Source organism: Artibeus jamaicensis, unplaced genomic scaffold (assembly GCF_021234435.1).
Source record: "Artibeus jamaicensis isolate MK-2021 breed Jamaican fruit bat unplaced genomic scaffold, CSHL_Jam_final scaffold_584, whole genome shotgun sequence".
NCBI classification, from domain to species: Eukaryota; Metazoa; Chordata; class Mammalia; order Chiroptera; family Phyllostomidae; genus Artibeus; species Artibeus jamaicensis.
Window position 1 is genome coordinate 11,293,856 of NW_026522048.1, and position 25,689 is coordinate 11,319,544.

The 25,689-nt window shown below is 40.6% G+C and overlaps 1 protein-coding gene and 1 pseudogene across 3 annotated transcripts in view; both read right to left on the reverse strand.

Moving 5' to 3' along the window:
* SYT1 (synaptotagmin 1) overlaps positions 1-25,689 on the reverse strand; it is a 541,050-nt gene that overhangs the window by 45,750 nt on the left and 469,611 nt on the right. The window lies entirely within an intron of this gene.
* Positions 11,744-15,525, reverse strand: LOC119061507 (coiled-coil-helix-coiled-coil-helix domain-containing protein 2-like; annotated as a pseudogene).

Sequence of the window (25,689 nt, forward strand, 5' to 3'; positions counted from 1 at the left end):
AGTCAAGATAATCAACAGGGAATGTCTGTGCCTTCAAGCCAAATGAGTGCAGAAAAATTATCAAGACTGCAAAGTAAATAATGAAACAGGACTGGCTTTAGATTATGAGCTACTTATATCCCACTCACTAATAAAGCTGTGCTGGAAATTTCTATACCTGTTGGCTAGGCAGGCCCCAGAGCCTAGTTAGGTCTGATTTTACTGTGGATATAATTCACTCCGGGTCCAAGTGGGGCAGAGTGAAATAATGTCTCTGCCTTATTAACTACATCAATAATTTTACATGGTTGTGTGCCTCATAAATCTTCTACCATAATACCAAACTGATCCTGCAAATACTTTCAATTTTAGATAGTTTTTCTCACTTTTGCAAAGAGCCTGCAAGTCGACGGTAGTTACCAGAAAACTTTTCGGGAGATTGGTTATGATTAGTTACAGTTTCCTTATTTATATGCAGCACTTGATCCATCCCACACTTGACTAGAAATAATATTTTAATTAATGCATGAACCAAATTAATAGGTGTTTGTAACCACAACACTGTGGTTCTGGAGTCCAAACAAAAAGGACAGGATAGGGGTTGAATGGCAAAGGCTGAGCAATTATCCAGTGGATTAAACTGGCTGTTGTGGTACTGCCAGCTTTGTCAAGACAGTAATGATTACACCTGGGAATGTAATGCTGTAGCGATGAGGAATTTGACCTTGCAGCCACATTTTGCAAGTTTTAAAGGAGGTAGAGGTGAGAAATGAGGAGATCAGAGAACAGAAGGCTTCATAAATCAAGACAGCAGATGACAGGAGCCTGCGTGAGAGCATAATTGTAGACTCAGGATGAAGCAAAGAATATAGAGCTATTGCAGAGCAATTTGTGTGCCGTAGCTCTCTGGGAAATCATAATTGTCAGAGAAATAACAGACCCATGCACGGCCAAACTGCTTCTGGCTATATTACCTGGGGGGAATAAAAAGAAAAATGAAAAAAAAAAGTGGTATAGGACATTTTGAGGTGCAGGGACAAACCAAAAAAAAAAAAGCCTTTCATGTATGTTTGCAGCATGCTATAATTTACAAAGTTTTCCTGGGTATGATAGTATTTGACCTTTTATGGAGACTTCTTTACTCCCTTAATCCACATCTGGGCAAGGGCTGAGTCACCTCTCTTAAAATACTTGCTCAAAGTCTTAGTAAGAATGTGAATTTAGATCTCTAATCCTGTATTTTCCAAAAACCCCACTGATGCCAGTCTCAGAAGGGTGTTTGTGCTTCCTGGAGGACTCCTTGCTTTTGTAGTGAGGCTTAGTAATGGCTCCCCTGTTGTGTTCATTAGGTTGCTCAGTCTTCAATTTGAGCAATTTTTAGTTTTTTCAGTAGCTGTGGAAATCCACAAAGTCTGGAACCGTGGGCACATTATTTAGGCACTTCAGCTTTGGTAAGGCAAAATGATGCCCAGAACTGACAACCAGCAGACAGGAAGTGCGCTTTGTTAGGACTGGAAGAGAGTGCCCAAATGCCTTGGTTGCTACTGCCATCTCCTGTTCAGAGTGGCTCGCCCAGAACTGCCTTCACATAGATTTGCTTTAAGTTCAAGTGTAGTACCCAGGCCAAACTGATTCCAGGTGAGTCAGGAACACACCCCATGTATTTGAGGCTCCCCATTCAACCTGTTCCGGAAGCCACATCTTTGGGCAGTGGTCAGTGTTAGGAGACAGTGTGAACAGGATTCAGGGTGTGAAGACTGCTGTTTGTAGGAGGAGGGAGCTGGGAAGAAGAGGTCTCTAGGAGGTGGAGATATGATCAAAGATGGAGAAAAAGAAGACAGCGATGTACTCCTAATATACTGGATGAAGGACAAACTCTTCCACTCTGAAACCAAAACCTCTGCATGGGCCATACACAAGAAGAGTTGAAGGTACATAGAAAATCTGATCCTCTTCTGATTTAAGGAGGGGCCCTCAAAGAAGCTCTGGCCTACCTCACAATCACAGGCTGTGCTATAGATACATCCCACCTACAAGTGAGGCCAAGAATTGGGCTAGCAGTGTACACAAAGAGGACTCTGGCTCTTCTCAGAGCTTAGGATTTGCATCTCTGAGAGTGTGGCAATCAGAGCCATCCCGATGGTGCAGTAAGTGGAGATAACTACTCCAGGATACAAGCTTCTTTCTCTGTCGCAGTTTCCCAACTACCGGTTGGCAAGCAGCTCTAGGGAGAAGCTAGGTGACTGGGCTGTGGGAGGGGAAGTGGAACAGAAAGATGCTGCAACAAGGGAGTCTGGCCAGGTTGCTGGGGAGCAGGAAGGGGCACCCTGGAAGTGGTGGGACAGCCTGCCTACCCCGGAGATGGGAGGGGCCGTAAGAGGAGGCTGCCAGAGGGAACAGTAAACAAGCGCCCAGCGCCCAGGTACATCGCCCTAGCAACTGAGCAGCGTTGCGCGGCACAGCGGAGGCAGCTTGCACAGTCTCTGTGGGGCTAAGATGTCACAACAGGTGTACAAAAAGGTGACGCTCCACCTGGGGCAGAGACGTGGTGTCCCTGCACGAAGCTAGAAACCACCCACCTTTGGGATCTAGGCAGTGGAGCAAGGGCAGAGATGCGGACAGAGGAGCATGACGGACGCTGGCCCGGATGGACAGAGGATGCGCCAGTCTAGTGAAAGGAACAAAGGAAAAAGACCCTCATACTGCCTATTGCATGCAGAGGGTTTTAGGCTGGGATTTTAAAAGATGAACACAGGTGGAGGCCCCGATTATTTCCTCCTCACGAGTCCAGTCAGGGGTTTGGGGCCAGAGGTTTCTGGGACCTGAGCCCTGGAGACCACGTGGCCAGGCACTAAGTCTCATGCCCCTGTCACAGAGAAAGTGGCTGCAGCTGGGCGGCCCAGCTCAACCAGCTGCACAGACTCACTGGTGAACCAAAGGCCTGAGGGTCAGAACGCAAGTACTGGGCTGGCAGGCAGCAACCGCAGGAAAGGAGGGTGAGGCGCAAGGATGTGGGTGTGTTCGCACTTCACAAGATACCTGGAGCTGGCGACCAGGAACCCACTCTGCAGGTGGCAAACACACCGTGGATCAAATCCACACCGTGGATCAAATCTGGCCCTCCACCTTGTTTCTGCCCCACGGCCTCGCCGAGCTCCTTGCCCCTACTTAGGGAGTAGTGACATTTATACAGTCCTGAACTTACATTAGGCCCTTTGAAGGCAACCTCGAGGCTGATGTGACCCCTGGTGAAAATGAGTTTGACATTGCCGTGGAAGCTACCCAAGTGCTGCAAAGGATGGTATATTTTTAAACGGGAGAGGAGATTCCGGGCACAGCCTTGAATTGAGCTGGCCAAGGATAGAGGGGTTAGTTGCCTTTGGGTGTTTTAAAGGAAATAAACTTTGAAGAAGAAGCCCATTATTCTTCCAAAATTGGTTAGCCTTAAATAAACAACAAAACCTGCCTCTGGAGTTTATTGGCAGCGAGCAGTGGGACCCACGAGGCTGTACGGTAACTGTGCTACTACCTTACGCTAAAAAGTCATGACGGGCTCAGGGTCCTACCTCCCTTGTCACTCCTTACCTTATTGCGGCATGGCCTCTTTTCTTCTCAAAACCATAAGGGGCTATTATTATTATTATTAGAATTTATTTGGGTGACATTGGTCAATAAAATTCTACAGGTTTCAGGTACACAATTCTATATATAGTACATCATCTGTATTTTGTATTGTGTATTCACCATCTCAAGTCAAGTTTCCTTCCGTCACCATTTATCCCCCTTTTACCCACTTCCGCCTCCCCCCACTCGTCTTTACCTCTGGTAATCACTGTGCTGTTGCCTGTGGCTTTGCGGGTTTTTTTTTAGGCTCCTCTTATAAACCTATTTTCCTCTCAAGATAGTTCCTGATGCTGAATTTAAATTGATTTCACTTATTATTAATGGGAGAGGCCCACACAGTATGATTAGTCACAGGTAACAAATCACCCCAGGGGGAGTGCTAGAGATAAACCCGGAGAAGAGCGAGTCATGGAGGAATGAAAAAGAATATGGATTGCCCGGCTGTTTGTGTAGAACATGAGCTTCCAGCTGAGGGACTGCTCTTATTTTTGTGGCACCAGACACACATCAACTTCTCCATCAATAAACTTGATATAATTGCTCAGCATGAAAATGCTGTCTATTCCATCTGGATACAGTGAAATACTATGACTTCTAAGTAGTCCGGAAGCTTACTCCCATTGGCCCTGCCCAAATATGTTAAGATTACAGTTATTTGGTAGAATGTCATGAAGAAAGTATATCTAGGTCCAAGTCCAATCCAAAGGACCACTCAATACCCTTTTCTTGTAGCCAATATAAAGAGTTAGGCTCCACCAATAATCTTTTTTCCTGAAAGCATGGGCAATTCTTACCCCATAATATATAAATAATTATGAGTGTTGGATCTGGTTGTATTATGCGGTGTGATGCATCATCTGAATCTTTGTTCTGAGGACTGTGCTAGACAAGGCAGGAAAGCTTCCTGAACATAAACTCCACCATTAGAGGCATGTACCTGGCCTCCACATAGCATATATGCCTCACATAAAGCTGCCTTCTCCAGGTTGCGTGTATCCTTATTTGTAGCTCTCACTTGGAAATGGCTCACAGGTGAAGTCGATCATTTTGCTCCTGATGCTCAGTGTAGCTTCTCCGAAGGTGCGGTGGCAGGCATGGCCAGAGCTTTGTGGGCCAGTGTATTTGCTAATGGTGTGAGGCTGAAAAAGGTGTTTGGGGCCAAGGGGAGCAAAAATTTGATTCTTGCTCAAAAGTGACCACTTAACAGCTCTATTTCTTTCATTTTTAAGGAAAATAGCATGCATTTTACTAAGTTCAACTATTATAATTTAGCTTGCCAATTCATGGGAATTGCATAAGGTAATTGAGGCTTCCAACCAGACACAGCAATTAAACTGCCCTGGTATTTGATAAATTAGTTTTATTGGGAACCCACAGGTTCACTTTTACCCTGTTGGAACTCTGCTCAGAGGCCAGGCTCCTTGGCAGTGCCGTTTACCGTGCTTCTCCTCGGAGCTCTCGCTTCTGTTTCAATTTGTAAGAGTAAAATGGATTCCAAGGCCCATTAATAAAATATGATTCAGTTTATATCTTTAAAGAAAACACAGAGGTTAAACAATATTTAGAGCTACGTGGTCTGGAAAATTTCTCAGGTGACCTTGTTCTTGTAATCAATCAACTTCTAAGGGAGTTTGTTCTCAAACTTCAGTCCCCTTTGGTATCACCTGGAGGGCTTGTTAAAACCAAGGCCGAGCCCACTCACAGGTGCAGTAGATCCAGGGTGGGGTCTGAAAATTCGCATTTCTAACAGCTTCCTGGTGCTGTTGATGCCCTGGGGCTGGGGACCACACTCAGAATCGCTGCGCCAAGAAATGCGTGCTTTCACCGACCTCGCCCACCTCTTTCTCTTTTTAAATCTCAATCCATTCATAATATCCATTCAGACCTGTAATGGGCTGAATTGTGTCCCCCTCCCCCTAGTTCATGTGTTGAAGTCCTGAGCCCCAGTACACAGGAATATGGCTGTACTTGGAGATACATCCTTAAATAGGTAATTAAGTTAAAACGAGGTGGGTCTCAGCTAACCGAAGGCCTCAATATAAAAAGACTGACCTCTGAAGAGCCAGATGGAGTGCTGCCAGCAGACTGTCTGCACCGGCAAGATCAGCCCTGTCCTGGGTCTCCAGCCTCCTGCCCAGCTGACCTCTTTTGGACTTGCCATCCGCTACAAATCCGTGAGTCCATGGCTTGAAATCTCTTTCTCTCCCCCTCTCCTTCCATACACAGTACATTCTATTGAATCTGTTTCTCTGGAGAGCCCTAATCATACAAGGTCTCATTTCCATTCAGTTACTGGCTAAAGCCTGAGGATTAACCTTGAGACTCTTTTCCAGTAAATAAAGTACTGGAAATACAACCTTTACTGGCTTTCCTCTTATACAGCCATCGTTTACTGCCTTCTATAACTTATTCTGATGTATTGCATATTCATGGTGTACTGCTCTTGAACAGAACCGAACTGGCTCTCCATCATGGGGACCATTCTTTGAGTTGTTTTTTTAATGGTTTTGTTGGTGGTCAATATTCTAACAAAACTGTTTTGCCCAAGTATGTACTGTTTATCTGAACTGCGGTTTATCTAGAAGAGCTATTTCAGGCCCTTAGTATGCTGGGGGGGGTCACCTGGAATTTCCTGCAAGTGTTTTGAATGCTTTACAAATATGTCGGTGTGGGTAGATATGGTGTCTTATTACCTTCATTTTTAACTTTTCCTAAAGTCCTACCTCACACACTGAGGATTTGATGAGCGTTCACAGAGATCTCTACATCAAAACAGCCCTGGGGGAGCTCCACCGAGTTTGCTTTCTTTTCGTCTTTGGTTGCAGTTTTTGTGTGCCTTCGGCATAGATGTGATTACACTAGGGGACTGTTTAGGTTTGCAGCACAGAGGAAACACCTGTGAAAATCTGCTTCGTACGCTGCCATCCAAGTCGGGTGGTTCTCAGGCCGCCTTGTTGTTTCCAGTTAGCTTGAACAGAAATTAGAGCCTTCAGAACCGATCAGTCCTAGATAACTGCTGTGAAAGACTTTATCAAATTTGAAACCCAGATTTTATCTCCCAAAACTTGAGACCTTGAACTTCAGTTCAGGCTGGTAGGAAAGTCACCCATGTTTGGATGGCAGCCCCTACTGGTCAAGTGCGATATTGCAGCTCCTCACAGGTGTCTACACTTCCAGGCAAGAGAGGAGCTGTTCCATACACAAGAGAGGGGTTTGTGTATGGCGTTATGGAAACTTTTTGTGGGAAGAATTCTTATTATGTGGACCTGCGACGGGTGGAGAGTAGGTTGAGTCATGCTGGAGGGTCAACCCCAGTGTCAGAAGGTCCTGTGAAGGGCTCCACAGTTCTGAGAGAGCTTAATGTGCTGATTCTGCAGGTAGTGCTGTGGCAAAATCTCAGGAAGTCCACCTTCTTAGGCTCTTTCTTCCTAAAAGTTTAATATTTCATTATTTTAATATCTATCTTCCCTGTGGTAATTTCTTATTGACATATAAAATAAGTAAAAATTATAATTAATTTTTTACATAAATAAGCTTGTAAGAAAAGTACTTAAGAAAAAACATTTATAACAAAGTGGAAGAAGTGGCAAACCTGGATTTTGGTCACAGGCTGTGTCAGCAGGGGGTTTATGTTACTAGCCCCGTGAATGCTAAGTGAAGGTATTACGGGACTACAGTAGCACATTCCTGGTATACGGTATACATGGAAGCCACTCTAGGTAATAATACTTAGTTCAACTTTACCACCAGCATTATACTTGCCTTTGTTTGACTTTCTGAAGCATTTGTTATATATCATAATAATGATGAAATGTAGATGAGCCATGTGGCATTATGTCCACCTCACCAATGAGGGTAATAGACATAAAAAAACTGCTGAAGTCTATTCAAGGCCAAGTTTATTAGAGATGGCATGTCCCTAACTGCTACTGTGGTGCTTTCAAACTTGCTGGGCCGATTACTTGAATCCATAGATTATTGTGATACTGTCTCAAGGGTGAATGAAAATCTAAGAAAGGTATTTATCCCCCTTTCGGATTGGAGGTGTGACTATTAGAGGTTCGTGCATGGACTTCATGGAAACCAAATACGCTAGCATGTCCCATAGATGCACAGCATCAGCACAGACAACTGTGAGTTACAAATAGGTGAACAAAGTAATGCCTGCCTTTTAGCAATGTGTCCTTGGTGTCCCCTGGTGTGTTCTGTCAGATGGCACCGCTACCAGCAGCAAAACCTGTTTAGCCTGAGGGGACAACGGTGGCTACAAAGTTCTATAGCTCTGACTTCTGGTCCTCGCCTGTCATTCAGGCAAGTACCCATCTGTCTCCCTTGTGTCCCTCTGTCCTCTGAAAACCTGAGAGCCCTGTGTGGTGTCTTCATTCTCTCACTCTCTGCCAGGGACACTCCAGGGTGTTTGGGGAGAGTGTCACTAAGCGCAGTTGACCGGGAGATTCACATAATGACACGTAGAGGCTGGAAGTTCTAGAAAGATGGAAGCTCATTTTGCAGGCAGTGGGGGAGGAGGCCTCCTGTGTGCTGGGCATTATGTTTGATGCCACACACATAGCATTTCATCTAATGCATAACAGCAGCTGGGAGAAGTAGCGATTGTCTTTGTTTTGGTAGCGAAATCATGGCTCAGCTCAGTGACTTGCCTTACATCCCTCTGCCCATTTCTCTCTATACTGTCACTCAATGTCTGTAAATAGATAAAGGTTAAGTTAGGCATGGAGGAGTGAGAGGATGGCTAGTACACCTGGAGGAAGAGCGGAGATCCGAGAACAGAAGAAAAGGTGGGGTTAGGTATGTTCTAGTCTTCTTGGCTTTAGAGAGAAAAGAGGCTCAGATAAACGCTTTGCTCGCATTCAAGTAGTTTGGTTTTCCTGGCAGAGCTGCACAGGAATGTGGTTAAAGATCGATGAAAGCTTTTCCCAAGACATTGTTCTTATGTCTACAACAAATTTTAAAAAATTATTCCTCAAGAAAAGCAGGGGATGACTAAACATTCCTGTGGTCCTCAGTACAATCAACTCCAGCATCCCCTGGGCACCTATTTGTAACTGAGGAATGTGAATTCTTGGGCGCCACCTCAGGTGGGGCCAGCACCTGTGTTTTAACTAGAACTGCCAATGGTTCTGAGACATGCCAAGCCACTTTTTTACTCTGCCATGTCTAGTATGTGAGAATTTTAATCTGCTTAATCATTTATGTGTGAAAATGGAAAACAAATTCATCAGCAATCATCAAATACACTTGATAAGACTTATTCTGCTTTCTCTTTGATACATGCAATAATGTGGACTCTTCCTGGTATAAGTAAAACCAATGGAGGTTTGACTTTTTCCTTTTGGCAATATATTTAACACTTTAATTGACCTCTAGAGGAAATTAAGTATAACTTTTAAATAACATCACATGAATTTTTACTTCATCTTTTATCAGATTATCTACTGAAGACAATGCTTGGCATTTTAAGAGGCACCCCCCCCAAGAAAAACCCATTCAAAGTACCACAGATGACTTGTTACAATGTCATATAGCCATCTGCACTTAAATATAATGATATGAAAATATCTTCTAAAACTTGGAAAGACCAAGGAAAGGATCAACATTCCCTCTCATCCATGCCTTATTCCAATGCTCTCTCTTTGAGATAATAGGATTCTGAGGTCACAGAATTTCGAAGACCAGGAACAGCAATACTGAACTCTGTATTGGGGTTGCCAACATTGACTAAATAGAGATACAGAGGGGACTTTCTGAAATTTCACAATTTGCTCCACTGGGCTGGTTCTTTGTGTGGACATCTTGAGCTAGGCGGTGATTTGCAGTGGAGGTCTGCGGACAGGTTGGCTGGAAGGGCTGTGGCAGGAACACTGTTCAAGCCATCACTGTGAAACAGAAAGAACTGTGGTTTTTTGTTTCCTAATGTCAGGTTCTTCCTACTTTTCAAACTTCATTATGAATAAAACATGCCCATTTCATATACTTAAACCTTTTCTTTGCGAAATAGTAATTTAGATGAGTTCTCCCAGAAAATTTTCCTCACCAGTAAATCTTGTTTGCAAATGTTTTGATGTGTCTCTGTTGTTGACAAAATATTGTACATCTTGTGTGATTTATATGCATTAACATTACTCCAATAATGTTTTAAAGCCTATTTTATTTTATTCTTGGTCTCTGGAGTAGAGGGACCATATTCTATTAAGCGTTAGTTTGCTCAGCAGGTATTTGCTGACTTCCTATGACGTACATCCCAACATAAAAAGCACTAAGACACATGAGCCACATGCAACACCTGGTCCCTGTTCATCAGGGAAAGCAAGTTGGCTGACAATACGCAGCCAGAAGTTTAGAATTGAACACAAAAATTCAAGACAGTACTCGCTTAAAAATGAAATCAATCATTAAATACCAGATAGCAACTGCCATGAGCTCAGCGCTTAGTCCTTGGTATTCTAGCTACCTAAAGGGTAAAACTCCTTCGGCAGCATTGGGTCAGGTTTCCCCAGGTAGTTCAGGGGAGCCAGGCCTATGCCGAAACCAGGGCCCTCCCAGCCCGACATTCTTTCTCTCTGTTCTGTGGGTCAGACGGCACTGCATGCTGATTGCTTTCCCAATAACTAACAAGTGGAATGTAATTGGTAGTAACAGGAGACACATTTTGTATTTAGAAATGAATTCAATTTAGAAGGTCAACTTTTCAGCTTCAAACAGCAATTCAGAATCTAATGTTTGTAGCGTTAACATAACCTAACCTCATTCAGTTACCAGACTAAAAATTCACCAAAATTTCTAAGGCTCAAAAACTTCAGAGATTTCAACTTTACATAGTGATAGAAAATTTACCGTTGCTAGCAGAAACCACTCTACATGCTTTTCCTAGATTGCAAGCTGCTGGGACCTGAACACCAGTTACACTTATAAAAGGAACCATCTATGAAGCACACCATCCCACCCCACCTCGTCTATAAGACTCGCAGTTTGGAGTTTTGGTCCTAAAAGAATGATGAAGAAGAATCATTATTTGTGCCATGTAGAGGGCCAGTTAGAATCCCAGCACCAAGCCACTGTCATGTTGCTGCTGTGGGGGTCCTGCCTCTGGTTTTGGTGCCCTCCCCAAGACACTTTCTACCCAACCACCACAGCAGTACTTCCAAGGGTGGGTGGACCTCCTCCTCATCGTTTAAAACCGTTTTATGGCTGGCCCCCCAGTGCAGCTGGAATGCACACTCCTCTCCACAACCTGCAAGCCCCTGCAGCAGCTGACGCCGGCCTGCCCGCCTCTCAGACTGAATGTCCTACACTCTCCCAGTGCTGCCCCAAGGTCTCCATGTCACCCTTTTAGACGTTGCTCTGACATACAGTTTCTTGCCATCTCAGGACCTTGGCACTAGCTTCCTGTTGCTTGAAACACTTCCCTCCAGGTTCTCAAATACCTCCGTTCACCAGGACTAAGTCACATCTTTGCGTTCATCTTCTACAATATTTATTCCATTTGTCATCTTCAGAGTGCTTGTTGGTAACAAGGTAACTGCAAACTTTTCCTGTTTTTAGGTTTTTGTTATAAAAAATTCTTACGATCTCTCTCCCTACCATAATATAAAGGCCTTAACACTATGTTAACCTCTCTGTTCCCAGTATTTATATGATAGTGCTTGGTACTAAACAAACACTCCAGTATTGGTTGACAGACTGAAAAAATCTCATTCTCAGACAGTTCCACACCAAGTATTTGAGCCACAGTTAGCTCCGTTTAACCTGTGATTATGTCCCTTTGCCTGAATTTATAATTTATAAAGCTTCTATGTGAACTCTATTTTTTCTTTTTCAATCATAAAAAGAATGACGACTTCCTTAAACCTAGTTTTGTACTAGATTAGTATCACCTGAGAAAGTTTTATCTTATTTATGTTTTTGGGAAGAAAATCACTTTAATTGATTCACCAGCAGTAACATCACAAAAGCTCGTTTAAGGAGGCCACACAGATGTTTGCCCGGCCCCAGGCTCAATACCACCTCGGTGAACTTCTATATAGTAAGAACACTCTCTTCCATTGCAGTTCTGAGGCAGGGAAGTTAATGGTAGAGGAGAGGTTTAACCGGTTGTTGCATACTTTCACTGTCCATTATATCTTTATACTAAATTAACTTGGTCATGAGAGATGATTTTCCATGTTTTCAATATGAATTTCCTGATTAGGCTAATTTGCAAGTCTGCACTGTTCCAGCACCTCACTGAAACCCTCACAAAGCTTAAGGTCACTCTGGTTCTGTGCACAGTCCCCAAACTGTTTCATCTCAGTGCCAAGGGCCAAACTGCTGCTGCTGCTGATATGCAGGCTGAGTCCCCCGAGGCTCCTGGTAAGTGATGTCAGGCCTCGAGGTCTCAGCATGACTTCCTCCACTGAAGCCCCGTGTGACGGCATGACCTAGTGTGTGTCCGTGGCCCACAGCAGAGCCCACAGCCACAGCAGCTGCAGTGGCTGCCATCTGGGCCCTGAGCCCGGCAGCCGATGAGCCCACAGCAGATGGTGGAGCTGGCGCTGGCGGCTGAGCTGCGGGGGCTGGCCTGGGTGCTGCTCCCCTGAAAGGAGGGGCAGCGTGGGAGGTGAGGCTTTGGCTTCCACGGGCACTGTGACTGTGCTCGCACCTGCGAGTGCAAAACTCTCACCTGAGAACATTTTTAAAAATAATTGCTTCCTCTGACCTTTAACCATCTGTCTCTCTTGGGTTAGAGGCTGGGCATCTGTATTTTTAAAATCTTGTAAGGTGATTCTGACATAATATTTACTTTAAATATGCTGCAAAATTATCAATTATATTCTCCTAATATGTATTCAAGTGAAATACAAAGTGTCATTTAAGGGCAGAAACCACATCAGTCTTTCTGGAGCAAGGTAATCTCAGAGGAAAACCAGTCATCGTTAGAGAGCTCACTTACAGTTAACTTGGAATCTGTTATCATACTCTGAACCCCGAGACGGTCGACATAATAAATACCTCAGTTTCCAAAGTATTAAAACATTGGATGTAGAAGTGGTTATAGATAACCTCATATCTGAACACTAATTAAACATTATGCTCTTAGGTGCAATAACTAATTTCGTGTACAAAGTATTGAGTGTTTTGCAGACATAATATAACAAAAATAGTTAGTGGCTATCTTGTGGATTATAAAAATAAGTCTTCCTGAATTTATTGCTGAGGAGTAATTTAGAAAACTCTCAATATTTGTTTTCTTTACTGAGTGTGGAATGATGGCATCTTAAGTTTACTATAAGTTACTTTATTCTTGCTCTGACAATGCATCCACTTAAATTGTTTTTCTCCCCCTTGATTATTGTTCCTGCACACTCCTCCTCCTTCATTACACATTTTTAATAAAGTAGATACAGCACATTCACCAGGAGGAGAAATAGCTTTATTTCATGAATCCAAGATTACCGCTGAAGTCCATAATAAATGCTGAGCTCCCTATTTTGCTAATGAATCTACAATTAAATCACTCAGAAATTTCTCATAAGGCAGACATGACTGATTAATGTTTTTTCTATAACCAGTCAGTCTTCCTCTCTATCTCCTTTTCCTTCCTTTCCTCCTACTTACTTGGCACATGTGTTTAATGCCTATGTAGCAGGTCCTTTAAAATCATCTTGGCATTTAAAAATGATAGAAAGTGTGGTGTGTAAAAATAGTTTTCAAATATTAGGATTCTCATGATAGTCATCTATTTAACCTTAATTCTATTGATAATTATGAAGGTAATTTTATGTACACAGGCTAATCCATTTAGTGACTAAATATAGTCAATAGCAAAACAATTTTGTGTAGCTATGTCAATGGTAAGATTAAATTTATGGTCCAGATGTTTTATTTGAATAGGAGGGGAGGACGTATCATCTGTTTTTATGAAATGATGCAGTGGAAACCTGTTTTGATGAATTCTAGTGAGGTATTAGTTTATCCATGTGGGCTGAAACAAGTTCTATTTTTAACAGAAAGTAAGCCAAATAGATCAGTTTCTATCCCAATAGTCAAGCATCTTTAAAAATGTATGAATTCTGAAATAAATGTCAACCTCTAGAATGAGACATGAGAATAAGGGGTGGATTGTGTGTCATCAGCTTCTGATTGGTATTGATCATTGTGAGTTCAAAAGGGCTCATCAGAAAGTGAGTCATCTGCAGACTGTTTTTATACTCTCAGAAGAATCTAGCTTTATCAGTGTGCATCAGTTGCCTACCCAGGTGAAACCTGACACACTGAGTTTCTCCCTGCAATTTTTTTCTAGGTGCATTTTCACTGTTTTCAATTTTTCCTTCCCAGTAAAAGCAATATTACTTCCATTTTAACAACTGATTCTCTGATATCCCAAATCATATTCACATTGGTTGGTCTGTTGTAATTCAAATGAATACCCAGCTATATTCCCCTAGTGTTTACCAGGTGCTTACCGCCCAGCTGTCTGAGCTGCATGAACAATTTATATACTTTGTCTGATTTTAAATAATATATGTGACCAGATGCTAAAGCATTAGAGCAGATAGCAGCCAAATAACATATTGCCTGTTCAGTGCAGTTCCTGTGGTAGTTTCAGGTTGGTCTGAAACCAGGTATTCATGGAAATGGCAGCTGTTTCTGGTCCTCACTCTCCCAGAATGGAACAGAATAGAGATACCTGGGTTTGGAGAGTGGTTCATATTGGTGAATTTGCTCAGTCTGTTCCTGTCCCAAAGGTCAGAGGAAATTGGAAAAGGAATAGGGAGGGGGAAGTTGGAAGGAGGCTGGCAGAGATGTCTAAAAATGGGCTTTCAGGACTGCCTATCTAGACATGGTTAGAATACATTTAGTCAGATTTCTTTACCAACTGAACTGCATTAATCTTGATTAAACTGCCAGAATCATCCCTATTTTATGTATCTCAGCCATATATTTCTTTAAAAATTTTGGAGCAGCTTCAATTGTTTTGCCTCTTGATATTCTTTCTGTATTTTTTGTCTCTTATACTCCAAGTAAAGTATATACCACAGGTGGGGTCAAGTGGAAATGAATCATCCTCCACCTTCCTGTTCTCATTTGCTGTAAACCAGTGTATATTCTCACTTATGTATCAGCAATCTGTGTTATTTGTCCTATTCTTATATAGTCTTTGTACAGCTATGAGTTCTATTATAGATTATGGCATCTATGTATATTGTTTTTTGTACTGTAGTTTTTCACAGTGCAAAAAGTGGATGTGGTTTTTGTAGGCATGCTAGGAAATGAAAACATTTTTTAGAAAACAATTTGTGATTATTTTCAAATAGTCCAAAGTGATCCCGTGGAAACTTGCCTATTTAGGGTATTTTAAACATATACTTTAAAAGACTGAAAATACGGCAGCCACGGAGATACTTTCACAAACCAATACCTAACCTGCCCTTCCTCAGAGAGACAAGGAGTCATAGCAGGCTGTCATGTCTCACGCATCTGTTGATACCCACTCTTCACAGCGCATTTTTTTTTGTGGGGACGTGTGCTGTTCATGTGATTTGGATGTGACACATTCTGAGTAAGACTTTAAGGTGTATACGACTTGGAAAGCTTCCCGCAGGGCACCTGTGTTTCCTACACGGCTTGCACACCTGGCTGTGCTGGGTGGCCTCGTTGTCAGTGGGGGCATCCAGCCTGCTGCCCATTGTTTCCCACACCTCACAGGCAGGTTTGTACTCCCTGGTATTTTTAAATTCTCTGGTTCCTGATCACAACGAATCAACCATCCTGAATAAAAACAACCCACCTGTTTCTTCCTCTCACTTTCCTAAGTGGTGTAATCATGTGTAATTCTTACCATCTACTCGTAACTGGTGGGGGACCAACTACAAACTCGGTCTCAGTGAGTATGAAAGATAACGTCCTCTCTGCTCTCAGCAGCATCGTTTCCACACGGATGAAATAATAAAAACGGGCCACGTTAGCTCTTGGCCATCTCCCAAATACATGCTTTGGAATGAATGATCTATGGACTGTGTCATTCTTCATTACATTAGGTTTTTTTTATTCCCAGGGAATGTTTGAAAATTTTTAAGCATGATTCTGGAATTGCTAAGTATATAAGTTCAGAACTGGGAAGGAACTTTTGAAAACTTTTTACTGTGTGTTCAGAAACCACTGTTGCCCTTCATTTTTCTTGTGCATCTTTAAGCTGCACCCCAGAGGGTGATTTCTCAAGGATTTTGCATCAGAATAACCGAGGATTGTTACTATGCAGATACCTGAGTCTCCATGCCCGATATACCGAGTCAGATCACTGGGACAGACCAGGCATGTTCATTTTTAACATGTATTCCAGGAACTTCTTTTTTTAATATTTATTTATTTTTATTTAATTATTTTTCAAGTACAGTTTTCAGTCTTTTACTTTCATCCCAGCCCACCTCCCACCCCATGCTCCCCAGCTCCCTCCCAGGAACTTCTAATGCACTCCAGGGGCTGAGAACAACTGTTGAACCACTGGGCTTAGTGACGGTGACTGATGTTGAAAGTAACCATTACTGCCTTGCCCCTAGTGACATGATCTGCACTGAGGGGTGGGAGTGGAGCACATTAAAGAGTTTGAATGCAACTGGAAGAGCTTGGAAACTGAGCAAAATATTCTTGGATACTTCAGAGTTACACTGAAAATTGCACGCTATTACGTGTGCTAGAACTTGGAGTCAAACATTCTCAATGATTAAGACGGGTGGCTGCATTTTTATGGTAACAAAGCAAAGAACACCCAAATGTAAGTATACTGCCAGAGTGCAGTATAGGACCATGATTCAGAACCAGACAAATGACTTCATTATAGAGGTGGAACAAGAATTTATGGACAATTATTTAAGCTCTTAAAGTTTCAGTTTCCTTATCTGCAAAATGGTGATAATTACAATACCTACCTCACAGGGTGAGATGCGTGCTTAGTGCCTGATACATCGAGCACTTAGCTGATGGCTGTGCTTTAAATTACTTTAAGTTAAATGTTCTTAGTTTTCATTGGCTGTGTTATTTAGAGTTTATTTGGTCTATCGTAGGACACAATACTGGGAAAAAATATAGGTAACTTGTATTAGAATTTAACAACGTGATGAATTCGATGCCTTTATACAAAAACTATGGCTGACATTTGTGTTGCTAAAAGATTTGATTAGTAAGATATTCTACAGTCTATTCAAAATGTGCTTTGAGTCAGAAAACTAATATTTCCACATCTTTTATCAGGGCTTATAAATGTGAATGAGAATAACTTGATTATATACAATTCTGTTGGAAGCAGATAGTCATGGAGAGTAATGAAGAAATAGGATAAATCTACTTATGAAGAATATTTTTCTGAACATTATAGGATAATCAGGTTTTGAGCATTGTAGATACATATCCTCAATGGCATTCTAAGATGAGTGCTCTTGGAGTTCATTAAGCAATAGCACTTAGATGCATCACCAACTTCGCAAGAGAGGGCTGAGATCATGTATGTATGGATCATATCCTTGTATAATAGTTTTTAGGCTATAGTTAGCCCTGGAGATTGGGATTTCAAATACCTGCTTCTTCCATAAGTTTTCCTGTGACTAGAACATGAAAACACTCCTTAAAAGTTTCTGCTACTACAAAATTCATACTGTTTCAAGTATACAATCCTTCCCTGAAATCATCAGATTTCCTTTGTTTTTGTTCTGAAAGAAGCATGACTAAGTGTGCATGTGTATGTGCTGAACAGAGAAAGGAAGCAGGTCAAGGTACTGGTGTTGAGAGACAGTCGACCAAGGAACGGGAGAAACAGTACGTGATCCCAGCAGGCATTTTCTGTACACCTCCGTCGACCGCCCCACAGCTCTGTGCACACATGCGCGCGCGCGCGCGCGCGCACACACACACACACACACACACACGTTTAAATCTTCATACAATGTAGTGCAAGAAAAATTACTGACGAAGAATGTAGAGGTTCTTTTGCATGACGGTGACAATGAAATTAAGTGTTTGAGAACTTAATGGTCTTCAGGAAGTGTCAAAGATTGTGGATTAAATGTATCACTTAAAAATGCTCATAAATAAAAGGCCATTTCCTAAGAAAAGGGTTAAAATTGTCCACTTAATTGCATATATTGGTCAGACCGTTCTAATTTTCAGCAGTTACTTCTGTGCCAAGCATGAATAGTCTGGATCTATACATAATTAGATATTACAGGAATTTCTAAGGCCATTTATTGGCATTTTAGCCTCTGTCCTAGCAACTATCATTTAGGCATTTGTTAAGAATGCATTGACATTATAAGCAACTTTTAAAATAAGCAATTTAAATTTTAACTGGCATCGCCAATAGAATTCATATAAAAAGAGAATTTTACCTATGTATCATCTTTAATCAAATGTACACAGAAAGAATAAGAAAGCAGTGATTGTGACTGGCTAGAAATATTCCCAAATATCCACATTTCTGACATTTAAATAGCTTCATGGTTGAAATATTTTATCATTTTTAATTTTTACAGCAATTTCCTTTGATAGGCTAGACTTATAAACCTTACTTAATTAAAAAATAATAGAATCATTGATTTTTAAGGAAGGAAGAGGCCTTAGATGTCAAATAGTTTAATTTTTTTCATCAGATGGATGCCTGGACAAATTATGTGACTTGCCCATGGATACGGTTTGGATTATGGTGCAGTTGCAACTCAGTTTTGTGCCCTCTCCTGCAAACTTATCTGACGCAGAAAAAAGGAGGCAGACCTTTACTTATGAATTACCACTAGATTCCCAGTTGCTTCTCTTGGGTGACTGCTGTCCCTGAAAATTAGTGTTTTCAAGCAAAAGTATATAACATGGGCAAAACTATTCTTTTTGTAAAGGATACCCGTTAAATAAAATATTCAAATAATTACAAGGAGGGTAGGAGAGTGGGGACAGCAGAAGTGCTGAAAATGAGTGTAAGATAAAGACAGGTTAAAAACTTAGCCGTGATCAGGACTTGCAATAATATGTACGTCTTTGACTTCAAACCCATTTCCTTTACCCCCTACGGGCAGGTGACTGGGCAGACATCTTTATGTCAAATGTGTTTAAAATGACTTTATAAAATGCTGCAGTAGGTCATTCTCCCAGTAGAATGTCTTTCCCACATGGAAGGTTAGTGTTGGGAGGGAAAGCAAGAAGGACAGGGAGGGTGCAGAACTATGGAAATGCTGACTGTGAGCAAGGAAGGCATCAGGAGAAGTGAGGTGGGGAGTGATGGGGGCACCGAGCGAGTGTGAGCATGTTGCGGGACTACCTACAGACCCAGGGATGTGTGAGACTCTTGGCATTGATGTCTGGAAACTGCTAACTCGAGAATTTTTGTGAATCATTAGTAGGTTACAGAGATTATGCTTATAATAGATATCTAAAGATCCAAACACTGGGAAATTCCAGGAATAGAGAGTATTAACACTTTTAATAAAAGCACAATGGGTATGGAAGATAACTCACACAGTAGAAAACAAAAGAATAAAATGGGAAGGAAAGAAACCCCCAAAGACAAACTCAATCTTATATTTGTGAACTTTTTTTGATTGGAGATTTATTATTTCCAAATGTATGTTATGTGTTTTACATATATCAAATATCTATAATATCAGTATATGTGTATAACAGGTATAAATACTTAGTTTTGTTTGTCAAGAATCCAATTTCTTTTCTGCAGAGGAATGCGGTACCTTCCTTAGGGAATGGTCTGTAGCAATTATATCTAACAGCAAGGTGATGGACTAGACAACCCTTAGGAGTTCATCCAAGGCCCAGGATTTGACACTGTTGTTTATCGCAGCAGTTTTGACTCCAAGAGAACAGTATTAGAGGCCACAGGCAATGACTGTCACCCGTACTACCTTAATCTTGATCTAACTTGCGTTTCCCATAACAAAGTTTTCCTTTTGACCAAAGGATTTTTCTAGCGCGTCCACTTAATGATAGAGCACTTTATCCAGCCAACTGTCAAAACCAGGAAAGGGAAGTGATCTTTGGAGAGTTATGTATTGCGGTGTATGTTTTCATCAGACACTGGTGGCATATTCTTTCATGGCTTTTTTTCCTTCACTTAGTATGTTCACATAACAACACAAGTTTCCTGAATTAAAAAACAGGTAATCACATTTATACTTACAGTCAATTGATGCCCCCCTCAAATTGCTAGCTTTGGTCAAATACACCAATTTATCCTGAAACCCATCACATCTGCATGTGGAGTTGGTTTATAATTTTGCCCTGAGAGTATTTGACTTGTAAATCCAGCTCTGCCACCAGTCATTTTGGTATCATGACTTTAATGTTAATTGTGGGTAACATTTTGGGGGGAATGAGCATAAAGATTCAAGTTGTTTTTTTAAAGCTAATCAGACTTAAAAAATCAATGAATATATATAAACCTTGATTGAGCATCCACAAATAGAAAATAAAAACTACATAAAATACATAATCTTTAGAATTCATTTGTAATAACCAATTATATAGTCTTTGTCTTTGTAGAGTTCAGAAAACGCTTTTCTTTATTTGCCTTTTAATTTTCTTTATTTATTTTTATTTTTTATTTAATTGTTGTTCAAGTACAGTTTTCTGTCTTTTACTCCCATCCCAGCCCCCCCCCCCCCCAGTGCCCCCCACCTCCCTTCCATTTCCACCCCCCTTAGTTGTTGACCATGCGTCCTTTATACTAGTTCCTGTAAATCCTTCTTTTCCCCTGAAATTCCTTCCCCTCTCCCCTCTGATCACTGTCAGCCTGTTGTCTATTTCAGTGTCTTGGTTATATTTTGCTTGCTTATTTGAGAAAACCCTTTTTTTGAACAAGCTAGTAGCTTCTTCTTCCACATGGAAACCCAATAATACCTCACCAGACCCCTCTGCATCCGCTCTTTCTTACAAATTGCTTGGTGGGAATGTTACCAGAAAAGAGAAAACAATCAACAATAACTCAAAGATTTGGGTATTAAACACTCATTTTTAAATAGATCAGGAACATAATGTCTGTGTGATTCAAGAGAAAGCCAATTAAGGCTTTCATATGATAAGCAATGTCTTCTCACATCTGCCAACAATATGAATCAACTTTTCTTGTTTGCTGATGTGCTTCTATTTGAAACTAGAAATGATGGGACTATAAATTAAAATCATTACAGCTCTAAATATATGGTGTTTCAGATCTCCCAGGATAGTGTCAAGAATGTTTGTCAAAATAGTCATTCACCTCAGTGCCACAGTATTTTTGTCTATAGTCCTTATGGTTAGCAAGTATAAAGAGACTAAGGAATTTTTCTGTTGAACTCACAAATTTTACATGGCAATGTTAAGCTGAATATTAAACATTCTTATAGCTAGTTCAGATATAGGCTACTTTAGTTATGGGTACCTGTAGATGATAAATTTATACTTATTTTAATATGAAAGTGCTAAATAAGTCTTGGTTGGTACCCGAGTGTTAGAGAATTATAGAAGATGATTTTGGATTGAGGGAAAGGTGAATAAGATGAAAATGATTAAAATGTGCCAATTGCCAGTTATAATAAGAGGGGTTTGTAAAGTACAGCATAAGGAATATAATCAATAATATTGTAATAACTATGTATGGTGTCAGATGGGTACTGTTAGAATTCTGGGATGATCACTTTTTAAGGTATCCAAATGTCCAATCACTGGTTGTACATCTGAAATTAATATTGTATGTCAACTGTCACTGAAAAAATTGTTATAATCATAAAATTTGGGTTATATCTTTGATATAAAATATGTTTTAGACACCTTTACACAAAAACTTTTATATTAATTGCAATGAGCATATGCTAAAGAGTTCATTAGGGTAAATAACAATTCTTAAATCTGGTGGATATTTTCAAAACGAGGAACTTTCCTTCAGCTGCTGTGTTTACCGTACAGTTCAGTGCCTACTGAAATACAAAAACACGATACATATGGAAAATTTGCTTCAATTACTAAAACTCAATTTCCTTTATTTATGAAAAATCTTCCAGATTAAATCGATCAGCTCTCAGCCTACCCTCAGTATTCAGTTCTCCTGAGGAGACTAAATCCTCGAGTTGAATAATCAGGATGAAGAAATACCTCTATGAAGATTCGAGTTTCTCCAGAGAATTTCTAAATAACTAGTATGATCCAGGGGAGGTTATATTCTTGGGGCCATTTATCACACTTTAGTTTTTATAGAGTTCTAGAGATGAATTCATCTTGTTAACTCATCATAATAAAGACAAAGAGTGATTTGCAGCTTTTGGAAAAGCACAGGTGCTTTACATGATTAACAAAAATTCCTCTCTATAGTTTCTTTTTAAAAGTTTCACGTGTCTGTGAGTAATCTAGGGATTCACTCCTTCATAAGAGGGAAGAAACTGAACAACAAATAAACCTAATTAAATTCTGATCATTCTGCTGTGTGTTAAGTTTAACTCGGTAAATTCTACAAGGGAAACAGCAAACCTTATGTAAAAGGTAGAGAAGCAAACATTTTTGGGGGGGGTGGTTTGAAGAACACTGAAAAAAAACCCTGTATCTTAAATAACCATCAATACTATCACAATTAATTTTGTTATTATACTGTATTGAGCAGGATCAAAGTATCTACAGTTAGGGGGGAAATGGAAATATAGTCTATTCTACAAAGCATATAAAGACGTCTATTATGCCGGAAGTCAATGTTCCAATACTTGTATTTGGCGTGGATACATTTTCCTTAGAGCATTTTTAAAAGACATGGAAAGCGATCCTAAATTATCTATAGCATTAAACCCCCGCACAGACTCCTTGGAGAGAATCTTATTTTATGAACAGTATCTAAATTTGTTTAGTAACCTGAAGAGGGAATGATACTGTGACTTTATATTTCATGAAAAGCCAGGGATCACTACTCAGTATTTGGAATACAATAACTTGCCATCATTTAGTTTGAAAGATATAAACCTATTTTTTATGTTTGAATCTTTATACTTGTAGTGGGGTTTGGGGGGAAGGGCTGACACCATGTCATTTTTTTGGAAAATTGAATATAAGGGGAACACTGAAAGCATATTATTTTAATAAGACAGGACATTTCCAGAAGGGCAGTACACATGTACATTTTCAAATTTTTGAGAGAGCTTTATTTAGCTAGCTTTTACCCCCAACCCTTTGTCCCGAAGTCTCTGATTTGCATTTTTCCCTCTTCAATAGATCCTTTACTATCTAGGAATGAACAAGTGGGGGAGAAGTACCAGCCCCTCTTCCGGCAAAGTCAGTCAGGAAGTGGGGAAGGGGATGCATTCCTCCGGGGGTATGGCGCTGGTGCTCTTACTTTGGAGAATGAATTCCCTGGGTAGAAGAAGGGAGGGGACAGCAACGTGCTGATTGCCGTGTGGGGGCGGCAGGGAGGAAGTATAAGAGGGCTAAATGGCAATGGAAAAAATAAAGTTGTTTGAAAAAGTAGTAAAAATTAGTAGTTACAGAGTAGTCATGGGATGTAAAGTACATCCTAGGAAATATAGTCAATAATATTGTAATAACCATATATGGTGTCAGATGGTATTAGATTTATTGACGCAATCGCTTCATAGGTCATATAAATGTCTAATCATGGAGTTACATACCTGAAACTAATAATATTGTACATCAGCTGTAATTAAAAAATATTTTAAAAAGGCTACTGAAAATAATTCCCTGGGGTCAGAGTAACTTCTATTGTCTGGAATCATGTAGGAATTTGAATATGAATTAGTTAAGGGAAAAATAATCTCTCAAGGAACATAAGGGTAATAAAAATATCTGGCTCTCTCTTTTGTACTAGGAATGAACTTTAGAGCACTGTAGGCAAAGTCATATTTTTAGGAAATTCAAACTTCCATTTCAACCTGAGAACAGATTCTTATCACTTAGTCACTTCCCTGAAGTAACAAGCTCCCACCACTGAGAATCAGTGTGTCATTTCCATTTGAAGTACTTCTTAAAACCGAAACCGGGGGGGTGAGTACCTTGATTCTGATTGAAAAACAGTTGACTAAAATGGTCTTAATAAGCATTCCTCGTGACCTTCCTCCCCCGTGGTCTCATCAGCAGGCAATAAACTAGACTCATCATCCTCAATTCTCCCGTAAACACCTATCTGTCAGAGAAGTAATTACCTTGCCAGATATGCACCCCTCCGAGGCAAAGCCCAGAAATCATTATAATACTCTGTAATTAGTGTTTATTATTTTATCTGGACATGTCAGTGGAAGTACAAAAAGGTATCCGTTGGCTGAACAATCGTATCATAACAGGACTTAGAAAATATTAATGTAAAAGCTTCTCCTTGTCGGTTTTGCTTTGCCATGGCAACCTTAAATCAGCTTGCTTCCAAGCAATTTGTAGCTCACCCTTGCTCCCTAACCCACACACAGCAGACCGCATTTCATCCAGAAGTGTCTAAAGCTTTAGCCTGACACCAGGTGTAGGCATTATCTTGACAAAGACCTGCATGATAAGCTCCTCATTTTTCTCTACAGGAACAAGTAGTACAATCAGGGCTTGTTCTTGGTAGATGTTATTCTAACAGAAATTCAGAATTCAAATCCTTCCAACCCCCTGCCATGCTGAGTGCTAAGATGGGGAGTAGGTACGTAGAAATACCCCTGCATCTCAATGCAGTGCTGTTACTTTACTTTGTAACCGTGTGGTCTTTTTATGTTCAAGGAGATTTGATAAGAATTATCTGATTCCACGGGAACTTGAGAGAGTGTCAACTACAGAGTTTTACAAAGTTTAGGTGTACAGTTTTACCTTTGAACAGAGAATAGTTTCCTTTGAGGAGAGCAAAGGAAATGTAAGTATAATCCAAAATATAGAAACTGCTGTATTTTAAAGGTGAAATTAGGGAATTCAGAGTAACAGTATTGTAGTTCAATGTAGGCCACAGATCTTTAATTTTTCAAGAAATGACAATTATTAAAAATCCTGAGAGAACATATAGTAGCTAAGGGCAAGGGCTTTAGATGCCTTAGGTCCACAAGCCATAGTTATCACAACCGAAAAATGTTGGTATTGAGAGACACATTTCCTAGCAATGTCATAGGAATTAACTGTGGTAAAACTTGTCAAGTATTTATCACAGAGCCCAGCACCCGAGTAAGGCAGCAGCTACTCCTACTGTCTGATATTGCATATCGGCGTTTAATCCTCTTCTGTGGGTTTGGCATTCTGGGACACCTGCTATGTATAGGTTTGCTCAAGCAGGATTAGGGAATTGGGAGTTTTGAGAAGGAAGAAGGCACTAGTAGGTGTTTCTAAGAGATAATGAAGTTGAGGGGAGAGTCTTTTACAAAATCCCCCTTGGGGAATTTCAAGAACTTCTAATCAGCCACCAAGCCCTTTCCATTTTTAGGGAAGCACGTGCCTGACCCCAGGCGCAGGCAGAGATGGTGCTTGTAGATTTCTGCTGACTGGCTGACTGGATAAGATATACATGTGAATAAATACGTTCCAGGAACACACTTCGAATTGGATCTTTGCCAAAAGGTCTCTCTGAACTCCCAATCCTGTCTGTCTTTCAGAGTATGCTAATTACTTCCTGCTGTCAATATTTTCTCAAAAGAGCTAAATGACAGGTGTGTTACTTCCTTTTTTTTTAGGGGGCGTTGAAGGAGTGTTGAAGGACAAGATCTGAGTTATAAATCTTAGATTAACATTCAGAGCAAATGGAATTTTTTTAAGTAACATAGGTCAATTCTTAAAGAAGTTTTCCAAAGAGGTCACACTGTTTCTGGAAAAGACTTTTAGATTCTCAGATCAGAAAACATGATCTTAGTGGCGTGAGAAGACAAGATGTGAGTTATTGGTGCAATCATTTACTCTCTGGCATGAACCTGGTAAGTTTTTTTAGCTACTACTGGTCTGTTTCCCCATCCATTTACCCAGTGGGGTAAATGATACCCATCTCAGTTTTGTGACAATAAGATGCCATAATACATGTAAAGTATTAAGCACAATGAGGGGAAGATAGAAACCCGCAATAATAGCAAGTTATTTTTTATATTTCCATTTGGGTAATTTTAATATCCTCATAGTAAACAT